General features: G+C 47.6%; 1 long non-coding RNA gene across 1 annotated transcript; it reads left to right on the forward strand.

Annotated features, from left to right (window-relative positions):
• The first annotated feature begins 359 nt into the window (after positions 1–359).
• Positions 360–6,416, forward strand: LOC146783015 (uncharacterized). Its single transcript, XR_014972133.1, has 2 exons — positions 360–495; positions 5,731–6,416. It is a non-coding gene; the product is annotated as an uncharacterized LOC146783015 (long non-coding RNA).
• Positions 6,417–11,509: the final 5,093 nt, after the last annotated feature.

Here is an 11,509-nt window from a genome sequence, read left to right on the forward strand (position 1 = left end):
TACAGCTTGCTGCCACTGCGAAATCATGCTGGGGTGATGATGCAGGTGTGGGGCCGTGCGCATTGTTGGTGGGCCCCAGTCCCTGCAGGATGCTCTCTACAGTCCATCTTTGGCCACTTGGTGGGAGCTGGGGACACTGCGTGGTTTCCTTTTGGCTAGGGTGACGTGGTTGCTCCTTAAACCTGTGTGGGCTTAGGCTTTCATCTCAACTTAGCCTTACCCCTGGGCATGGGGCCCATCAGTGTCAGCACTTCTGTGAAGCCGGGGTCTGGGATCTTCCTTGCATGACGAAGTTCCCATTCTGTTACTGCAGGCGTTCCTCTGCAGTCTATGAGTGGTGTGGTTGCAGTACCACAGGTGGCCACTGGGTGGCAGTGCAGCACTCCGGTTGTGCCGGTCCTGGCAATCGTTCATTCGTTAGACTGCGAGCCGAGCCGTGCAGCTCCTGCCTGCGGCGTGGGGAGGCTAACCTGTGTGCTGGAGTCCTCTGTGGAGGTAGGTGGAGCGTTGTAGTTGTGTGTCTGATGGCACCGCCGACCCGGTTCTCCATTTACCCCAGGGAGAGGCAGGGGTTGCTGGCCAGGGTGCCAAACTGGGCGGCGCTGCAGGTTCCTCACCGTGGGCTGTTTCTCTTTCTTCCGGACCTGGGAACTTTTGCGGGTGAACACTGGCTGAGGTAGCGCTGCTGGTGCCCCTCATGGATTTGCCCTGCGTGTTGCGGGTTCAGGGGATGTGGGTGTGGGGGGTCGTACTTGCCCGCCACTCTCTCTCACAGCTCCTGATGCAGCATTCCAGTTGGCCGCCAGGCAGCGCAGACGCCTATCACACGCTGTAGGCCTTGCTGTCCCGTAGGTGCTGTAGAGACCGATGGTGGCGCGGGGTGGGGCGGCGTGATTGTGGCAGTAAGTGTTCCCTTCTTCTAAGTTCCTGGCACTACTGTCCGGGCACGCCCATGGGAGCACTGCCGGCTTTATGGGATGCTGGGAGCCGGAGCAATATGCGGACGGGGTTACCGGTGGACATTACCAGAAGGCGGGCGCCAGGCGGGTCAGATAGCAGGTATTTCCGTGGTGCGGCACTTTCAGAGTCCTTGCACCTGCTCAAATGTGCTCCGCTGCCCGCTTTCCTTTTCTTGATCTTTGTCTCTACCACGGTGATGGACCGACAGGCAGTGTCGGGCTAGGACTGTCTGTGAGGGCTTCTCTCACTGCTGGGGGCGGGCTGAACATGCAGCGCAGGGAGCAGTTCCCTCGCGTGCTTTGGCTGCTTCACCGTGAACGGAACTCCGTTGCCCCCACAGGCATTTCATATCGGTCTCCGGCTGGTATGGGAGCGGAAGACACCCTCCATGGGGCGGCTACTGGGCAGATGCCGGCAGCACCGGCGAGAAGAATTGAGGCGGGGGTTGCGTTGGTGGGTCACTGGGCTCAGTGGACATACCAGTGAGCGTGGCGGCGGGCACCTTGCTGGCGTACACGGCTCTCACCTGGAACACATGGCTTCTCATCCTGCTTCTGGAATCACTGGGGATGCGGCATGGCCAGTCTCTGGTCGCTGCTCTTCGAATGCGGAAGGCGGTGTCGCGTCCGAACTCCGGTTCAGTCACGGGTGGCCATAGACAGTTCTGTGGGGGTGCCGTCACCTTTCCTCATTACCGGCTTATTTCCTCCCCCTCGAGAGGCGATGACTGTCTGGCTCATGAAACGCCAGGCCGCAGGCACGCGGGGTCAGCTACCCACCTCGTCGCCAATGTGGTATCGGGCCCCCGGCCCGCATGACGATCAGTAATGGACACGGACACGGACACTAGGAACTGTACTGCAGTAATTGGCCACGAGCACGTGCACTCGGGCTCTTTTATTGACCGGGGCCACGTCACTCGTGACGCCCGTGATGGATGGGTGTGGGGTGCAGTGTGACCAGCCCTCAAGGGAGTGGCTGGAAGTGCAACTTCCTGCGGGACACTAGAACGTGTCTCGCAGGACACTACACCCACCTCCCTGCTTGACTCCGATGCTGCTGAGGTCGGTGTAACAGACTCGATGCAGTACCAAAGCTCAGATACCCAGCAGCATTGGAGAGGCACAGCGGGATGGCAACCCTCACACCTTCAGCCCTTGATGAGCTGTTAAGAGGTGTTTGAAGGTGACTGAGAGGGAGGGGCTGCAGCTTCAGGAGCAGGGGCATCTATTCAGAATGCGTCATGTCTCTGCAATTTAGAGGGGCCTCACACATTCCCTTCCAGCCCAGGGCCCCAAAAATCGTAGAACGGCCCTGATTACACCGAGGCAGCACGTGGTTCTCTTCACAGAGCTTAATTACTGTTACTAAATTGTAAGCAAACCTCGGTTCTTCAAACATGCAGTCTATAATGTAATAAAATAAAGAAATGGCACAATCGCACCCACACTGATTAACAAAGTATGGAGGACAATCAGTTAAATGAGTTCTCTTGGAGTATCTCCTTTAAGTACTGTACATCACAGTGGGGGATGGCAAAACTAACATTTTGGAAAGAGAGCCTGTCTTCTTGTTGTCTTGTCCAGGAGGGAGTGAGGAGCCCTACCCCACCCTGGAGGGGGCAAGATCATACTTTAATACTGCATGCCCACCCCTGTGCCCACCCTGGTGGATCCTGTTCCCCCTCCTGTTATTGGCTCCTGCACCCCCCCCCCATTGATGGCTCCTGTCCCCCCATGTGGTGGCTCCTGTCCCCCCCTCCGCCTGTGATGGCTCCTGTCCCCCCCTGTGGTGGATCCTGTCTCCACCCTGGGTGGCTTCTGTCCCAGTCCTGGAATGGCTCAGTTCTTGATGGGCCTCTTCTCAAAAAGGCTCAGCTCAAAATTAATATGAAAAGGTGAACGAGTGAGTAAGTGAAGGGATGGCTGGATGGCTGGATGAATTAGTGAAAGGGTTAATGGATGAATGAAAGATTGAATAGATGGATAATGAGAGAGGATGGATGGATTAATGAGTGAGTGGAAGGATGGATGAGAGAAAAGGTAAATAGCTGGATGTATGGGTGGAAGGGTAGCTGGATGGGTAAAAGGGTGGATGGATGAGTGAAAGGATGGCTGAGTGAAAAGGTGGATGATGAGTGAGTGAGTGGGTGGATGGATGAGTGAAATGATGGATGGATTGATGAATTGATAAGTGCAAGGGTGAATGGATGGACAGATGAGTGAAAGGGTGGATGTAAGGATGGATGAGTGAGTGAAAGGGAGGGTAGGTGGAGGACAAAAGGATGAATAGATGAGTGAAGGAGTGAAAGGATAAATTAATGAAAGGATGGATGAGTGATAGGGTCAATGGATGGATTCATGAGTGGATGAGTAGATGGATGGGTGGGTGGATGGATGGAAGGAAGGATGGCTAAGTGAAAGGGTCGATGGAGAGAGAAAGGGAGGATGGATGGATGGATGACTGAAAGGGTGGATGGGTGGAAGGATGAGTGACTGGGTGGATGGATGAGTAAGTGAAAGGATGGCTGGATGGGTGAAAGGGTAAATGGCTGGCTGGATAGATGAGTGAATGGATGGATGGGTAAAAGAGTGGATGGATGAGTGTACAGATGGATAGGTTGAAAGGGTGGTTGGGGCGTGGTTTGGGCGCCGAGCAAGATGGCCGCCTGACCTCGGAGCTCCGCAGCGCCGCGACGGACCTTTCTTCTACTATCGGAGTATTTCCTGCCGTTTCAGTAATTGTCCTCCTGTTTTAGCGGCCGGAACATCGTCTGCCACTAATGTGACCGCCAGGTTCGTCCTTTTTGGTAAAAATGCCCCGCTTTTGATGTATTCTGTGAGCCCCTCAGCACGGCCGCCATGTTGGGAACAGCGCGACGCTCGCATGTGCGCACTTCTTCCTCTACCGTGTGCATTGATGCTCGTTTAATGACTCTTCCCTTGTTTTTTTTGCTATTTTTGCCTCAATGCAACTCTTGCCTCCCTCATTGTTTATGCAGCAGCGTCCTAGCCCATTTGTCTATTTTGAGCGGCAGTGTGACCGTCCACAGAGGCAAAGGACTAGGATACGTAGTAAAGAGGCTTTATTGAACCCAATACAAGGCAGTAACAGCAGGATATAGTCTTCCCGTAGATTGGGGTTGTTTCTTCTCGCCGTCGGTCGCTCCTCGGGGTCCTCGGCCCTTCTAACGACTGTCGGGGCTTGTCGTGGGGCTGGGTTCTCCAGGCGTCCCCTCGGAAAGAGAGAAGGACAGGCGGTTAGGTTTATCCGTGTCACGGACTACTCTCGCCCTATTCTACCTGATACTACTCAGGGATACCTCTCCCTGGGTACAGTGGGGTTCCTGCGCTTTTAAGGGTTCACTCCCCTTTTTACCTCCCTGGGCCCTTTCTTCAGGGACTTCCCAATGGGGTTCCTCTATGGCTACGTCTACCTCCTCGTTTCTTGCCTTTGTGTGCTTCACTCTAGTCTGGGGCCTGTGTTTGAGGCGTTAGGTGTTGCTCGCACTCGTAGGACCCGGCTGCCACCACCCACCCCGCTACAGACCAGAGAAGCCCGCCTCCCTCGTCCACCACCCTATCACAGACTTCCCGGTGCTCCCCACCACTCGCCTGAAACCGGAGCCCGCTGACAGGGACCCGGCCGCCTCGTCCAGAGCGTCCTCCTCGGGGTTTGCCTGGGCCCTCGTTTCCGCTTCTCCTCCGCGTCCGCTGGGCGTCCGGGTGCCGAACTCCTCCGCGTTCGCCTCCGTCTCCACGCTTCGATCTCCCTCGTCTTCTTCCTGGTTCTTCGTCTCGCCGCCTCCTGTGGGTCTCTCTGTCTCCTCGCCTCCACACCGTTCTCCTTCCTCTTCCGGGTTTTCAAGCTCTTGTTGGCTCCGCCCCCCTTCTGGCGGCAGTGTCAGCACCAGTCGGGACGTTGGAGTGCCCCCGGGGCACTCTGGCTGTGGATCCGCTGCTGGGCTGTCACAGTGCATCCCCACCCGGCATGGCCGCTCGGGCCATGAAGACTCCCGGCAGCGGGAGAGGAAGTCCACGTTGGTCTGCTGACGTCCCGGACGGTGAGCCACCTGAAAGGAAAAAGGTTGGAGTGCTAAGAACCATCGCAGGACACGGGGGTTGGAGTCTTTGTGTGTCGCCAGCCAAACCAGCGGGGCATGATCAGTCAACAGGGTAAAAGAGCGACCCAGGAGGTAGTACTGCAGAGCTTGTACCGCCCACCGGATCGCCAAACACTCTTTCTCCACCGTAGAATAGTGGGCCTCTCTGGGGAGAAGTTTGCGGCTCAGGTAGACGATGGGGCGAGACTCCTCGGAGGGGGCTACCTGGGAAAGGACCGCTCCCAAGCCCCTGTCTGAGGCGTCCGTTTGGAGTGTAAACGGGCGGGTGAAGTTGCTGGAGCAGAGTTTTCTGTTGAAAATTCATCGGGTTTTGAAGCTTCAGTTGTCTAAACGTGGTAAAAATAAAATTACTAATTTTTAATCATTAATTATTTGTTTTGTGTAAATGTTTTTTATTAATCAATATGTATGTATTAACAAGAGAAAACCGACACGAGGGAACGCTTACGTGTTGCTATTGACAATGTGCATGTTTTATTAAATAAACGTTGCTGAGTGCTGTTTATTTTTAAGCACGAAACGCTTTTGAATTAATGCTTTTTTGTGTTGCTAAAGCTAGATAATTGCATACACATAAGGGTATTAGTGGGGTTAACACTGTTTAATCACTATGCTGTGGTAACATTGTTTTGTCTCTTTTAATTAAGATGGTCTATTGTGGCCTATTGTGGCCTACTAAAAGATGGCTGACTTTTGAAGCCTGGTTTCGAGTGAGAATTTGTGATGGAAAAGGCCTTGCTGAATATGGACGCGAGTCATCTGTCCACAGTCCTTGCCTGGTTAAAACTTTCCGTGAGGACAGCAGCAGATCTGGGCATGTTTCCAGATGCATTGGGACAGCAGCCTTGGCAGCCTTGGAAAACAAAGGAGCTTTAAAGAAAGACTCTAAACTCTGAGCTCACCAGAGGAAATGTGTGGAAGTTGAGAAGAAACATTTTAAGATTTAGTTCCTGTTCTGTCTTTTTATTTTTGTGACTTTTTCTGAGCGGAGATTTTTCAAAATGTAGCGATGCTACATCCTTTCCTTCTCGCTCTGCTCAGCGGTTCGGCGGATGAAGTAATATTAAATGTTTCTTTCCTTTGTCTGAATTATTATAAATATACTAGACTAGAGAGGGTTTCATTCCATTGCGTTTTGCTACTTTGCCATTTCCTACCCAAACCTGCGTTGGTGAGGATCGATGCTGTGAAGACGGTGACTTGGGAGATTTCTACTGAGAGACTTGTCCTGATGACCCATTCTGACATTTAGCTAGAATAGGTAATTATGAGAAAATGATTTATTCTGATTAATTTCTTTTGACTAATTTAGATAAAGAATCATAATTTTAAATATGGTGTTGGTGATTATTTCTTGTCAATTATTGAGTACTCTATTTGATTATTGATGTATGGATTGTTTAGATTATGACAATTGCAATAGCTAGGTCTTATCGACCTCGGTGTAGATGTGGGGTTTAGGAGTTTAGGAGTTTTCTTTCCACAGGTTCAATGCTGGTAGAGTATTTGAGTGTATGTTAGTGAAATGGGCCCTAGTGTATGGTGAGTGTATGTGCATGTAACTGTGAAATTACTCTATCCGTGGAAGTAGGGAGATTTTGTACACCCCAATCTGCATCAAGTTCCTGGTAGCAGAGGATGGTTATTGATGATTGTCTTGATCTGATTAGATTGCTTGTACATTAGCTTATTGATTATTGATTATTGATTGATGTTGGTATATGTACTAATACTATATGTTGGAGTCGTCATGTTGAGTTATATGTAGTGCTTCTGGAATTTGGGAGCTAGTAGCAGTTCCGTAGTAGGGCAGAGGGAAGTATATGCTGCTCTCGGGAAAGACGGGATTGTTGGTCCTGTACGTATGCAGGAAAATTCACATTGTCTGGGTTCGGAATCAGTGACATTGTTATATGTTACTATTAGAGATATTTCTGGTATATAAGGAGTGCGTATGGTAGTGAAGGTTATCTATGAAACTCTGGTTTTAAGTCCCAGGGATCCGTAAGGTTCGCCGTTAAAGCTTATCGCGGGAGAAGTAATAGGTATTCTCTGAGCTTGTTTGAGAAACTGGGTAGAAGTAAGCTGCTTGGTTGGTGTGTGTTATAATTCTGTAGTGGAGCAGATTGTTCGCTGTTCTCGGGAAAAGCAGGATTCTGTGTGTATGTACTATATTTTCTTGTATGAATGTGCGTGAATGTTTATACATTTAGTTGATTGTAAGACTCTTTGGACAAGTCCTAGAGGAAACAGTTAATGAATGTATGTTAGAAGGGCAGAGTAGAGGGATGTGCTACTGTGTCAACGAGAGGTTTCTTGTGAAATAGATTTTCTTTATTATTCTTTGGTTAGCGAAGCAGACAATGGAGATGTTTATATGTTGTAACTAATAGATTTTGTGGAAATTCGACACAAAGTCTACTGAGAAATTTTGTAAAGGAGGGGTAGACGACTGACAGGAGACAGGAGCGAGAAACTGCAGCGACTGCTGACGTCAAACAGACCGCGCTCTCATTGGATATTAAATCAGAATAGTGCTCGCGCTGAGATTGGTGCGTTGGTGTGAGCCGCGCAAGGATTGGTGGAGCTATTCTAGTGACGTAACGTTCCAGGATTGGTGCGTTAGTGTGAGTCGCGCTGTTATTGGTTGAAAAATAATATTGTGTAGTTGTATTACGGAAGGGATTAGAAAGTTTTGGTAAGCGTTAAAATGTATTACCAAGAGGAGAAAAAGAAAAAATCTTTGTTCAGAAAGATTAAAAATTGGTTCGACAAGGATAAAGATGTTAAAACGAGAGAGGGTGAATTGTTACCTCCATCGAAAACGCCTGCATCCTTCATGGCTGCGAGATATGGGTATCATACCTGTATATGGTTGGAGAATTGGGTTAGGTACACCAAAGAAGATGGAGTTTTAGCATTTCCAGAACATGGTTCATTTAATCTGGCCGTGTTGAAAAATTTACGGGAAAAGATGTTATGTCTTGACCCAAGACCAAGGCCGACACAATTCGAGGCTTTAGTGGAATGGGAAGAGGAAGTACATGAGCGAGAGAAACAGAGGTCTGGAGGCAACTATAGGTATATGTTCGGGAGGAGACATGGTCGTGAAACTCATCATGATCGAATGACAAGATGGCGAGATGCTAGTATGTCAGAGGGATTATATCCTGTGAGAACAGTTGAAGAGGGAGCAGAAAGGGTTCCTGAGGCAGAAGTGAGAAGATATGGAGTTAATGAATATGAGGATGAGGTTTTAAATGACATGATTTACAAAAGACCACCTCCATATAGACCGGAACCAGAAGAGAGTACACCAATTGTTTCTCCGATAAGAGATACGCATTGTATCATTGAGACAGAAAATGTGACACCTGAGTTAAGAAGTGGTAATCCTTTCAGGGAGAGAGAGAATAGAAGCAGTGGCGAAAATACGAGAGAATTAGCCAGAACTACATCGGAGTTGACTGAAAGGATCAAGGAACTGACAAAAAATCTAGATGCTGTTACGGTACCCGTAACCATAGGTCCGGTTATGCCTGTTTTTGATAAGCAGAGGAAGGCTGAGAATGGTTTGGTTATTCCATATGTTGGGAATAGATTGACAAGTTTGGCTGGTCCTTCAGGAGATTCAGGAAAAAGGGCAGGAAAATTCAGACATGACACCTGTAATGAAGGATTAGAGGAGTCTAATTCAGGACTGGATGCTGGTGAAGCTAGTTGTTCAGGGATGCCGATTTTAGAACCGCAGAAGAAAGTGGTTCCAGTGAGAAAATCTACTGAAATAACAGCTGAGGATCTGAATGAATGGATGAAAGTTCTTCAAAAGAGGGATAAAGATTCACAAGCAATTGATGTTGCTAGGTTACGTGTAGAATTAGAAGAGCTGGTTGCAGGGACAGTTCCAACAGAAATTCTAAAAAATCATCATGATGGTGAATATTACCTGGAGAGCGAGAAATACACATGACAGATTAAGAGCAATAGCAAATGACTATGGAGTTGACATTGATAAAGTGAAAGTTTTGCAGAAGTCTTACAGGATGGATTTCACAGACAAGGATATAGAAAATTTGAATGGTACTGGTAGAACAGGACAGATTAAAGAGATGATCGCTTTATTGCGAAAATGGGGTGATGTTGAAAAGTGGAAGGATAGATGGTACAAAAAGAGAGAAGAATCAGGGGATAGGACTTATTCAGCATTTTCTGTGAGAGAAAAGGAAAAACCAGTGGATATTTATCCTATGAGAGAAATACCTGGAGGAGGATATGTACATGTTCCATGGACCAGACAGGATATTTTATCATTTACGAATGATTTCCCTCGATTGAGAGAAAAGCCCGTCGAGTGGTATAGGCAGGTAGACAGGTTTGTGAAATTGTCAAAAGTGCTGTGGATTGACCTGAATAGTCTGTTTGATATAATTGTTCCAGCAGACTTGTGGGCTGAGTGTAAAATAGTTGTGAGTTGGCCTACTGAGGAATATCCAAGAGATCAGAGAACAGGAGCACCAGATCCAGAAGTAATGAGAAAGTATGAGCAGGTGATTGTATATCTGAAAAATAAAGTACCTCCAAAAGAAACAGACTGGGTTAAAATAGATCGAACACATCAGGAAGCAAAAGAATCAGTTCATGCTTTTTACGAGAGGCTGATACTGGCATTTAAACAATTCAGTGGAGATGAACACCTGGGTGACAAGGATTTGAGTCATTTTGTATACAGATTTGTATATGGCCTGAGATTAGTGAAAGAATTCGTGAGCATACTGTGGATTGGCAGAGTAAGAAAATAGATGAGATTCTGAGACATGCAAAATACTTCAGTGATGAGATTGAAGCAAAACAAAGAAAGCTGAAAGAGAAAGCAATGTGGGCACAGGGGAAAGTTGCGGAAAGACAGGAAGCACAATTGGTGGAACAGGCGAATAATGCAGGAAATAATCCAGGGAATAGACCTAGGTATGCAGGGAAAGGAAAGGGGAATCTTGAGGAAGCTAAGAAAAAGTTCCCATGTCACAACTGTGGCCAACTGGGACATTGGAGCTCAGAATGTACCAATCCACCATTAGTGAATAATGAGGGAAACTCCTTGAATAAACAGGTGCAGAACGAGGGGAAAAATCAACAGCAGCAACAGCAGAAAGTTGTGAGACAGCAGAGTCAAGAGCCAAAACCGCCCTTGCCGCAGAATAGAGGAGCACAAAAGTATAATCCGGATTCGGGATTCTACAATGATGAGCAGGTAAACAAACCAAGGCGTTCTAACCAGGTACAACAGTACTTGTTAAAGAATGAAGGGAGTGAGTCTGAGGGTGATTATTGACGGTGCCGAAGAGAGGAGGAAGAGTGCATACTTGGTGCAACTCTAGAAATAGACCAGGCAGGACCATTTGTGGATGGAAAAATAAATGAAGAAGGTGTTACTTTTTTAGTAGACACAGGTGCGACAAGATCAACTGTCAGGTCAACAGATATTAGAAATCTTCCTCTCTCGGATGAAGCAATCCAAGTAGTTGGTGTAGCCAATACACAAATCAGAACACGTCTTACTGAACCAGTAAGAGTACAAATAGGGAAATTTTCAGACATGCACAGATTTATTGTCTGTGACACAAGTCCAGTGAACCTGTTAGGTAGGGATCTACTCTGTAAGATGAATTGTACAATTTTTTGTACACCAGATGGAATAGCTTTTGAAACACCAGATGAGGATGTTTTGTACCGAATGACTCTAGAAAATAGAGAAAGTGAGTTAATTGGTGCATATGCTGTGTTTGATCCAGAGGATTTGCCTCAAGAGCTGAGAGACACAGTGAAAAGGACAGTTTGGGATTTTACTGGAGAGGATGTGGGATTGATGAATAATGTAGATCCTGTGAAAATTTCAGTAAAAGAGGGAATTACTTATCCTAACATTCCTCAGTACAAAATGACACCAGAAATAATTGAGGGAATAACTCCTATAATTGAGAAAATGATTCAGCAGGGAGTTCTGAGAGAACTACTGAGTAGTCCGTGTAATTCACCGATAATGGGGCTAAAGAAGCCTAATGGGAAATTCAGGATCGTACAGGATTTGAGAAAAGTTAATCAAATTGTGGTGGCATGTTGTCCTATTGTGCCAAATCCGTCAGTGATTTTGTATCAGATTCCACATGATGCTGAGTGGTACACAGTGATTGATTTGTGTCATGCTTTCTTTTCAATCCCATTGCATCATGACAGCCAGCCGATTTTTGCATTTAGATTTGGCCAGCGTATTTTAGCATGGTGTCGAATCCCACAGGGGTATACAGAGAGTCCTTCGATATTCAATCAGTTATTGAAAAAGTCATTGGAGAGTTTGATCATGCCTGAAAACTCAGTACTAGTGCAGTATATCGATGACCTACTTGTGGCATCAAAGACACGTGAAGCTTG

The sequence above is a fragment of the Triturus cristatus genome, chromosome 12 (genome assembly GCF_964204655.1).
Source record: "Triturus cristatus chromosome 12, aTriCri1.1, whole genome shotgun sequence".
Lineage (NCBI taxonomy): Eukaryota > Metazoa > Chordata > Amphibia > Caudata > Salamandridae > Triturus > Triturus cristatus.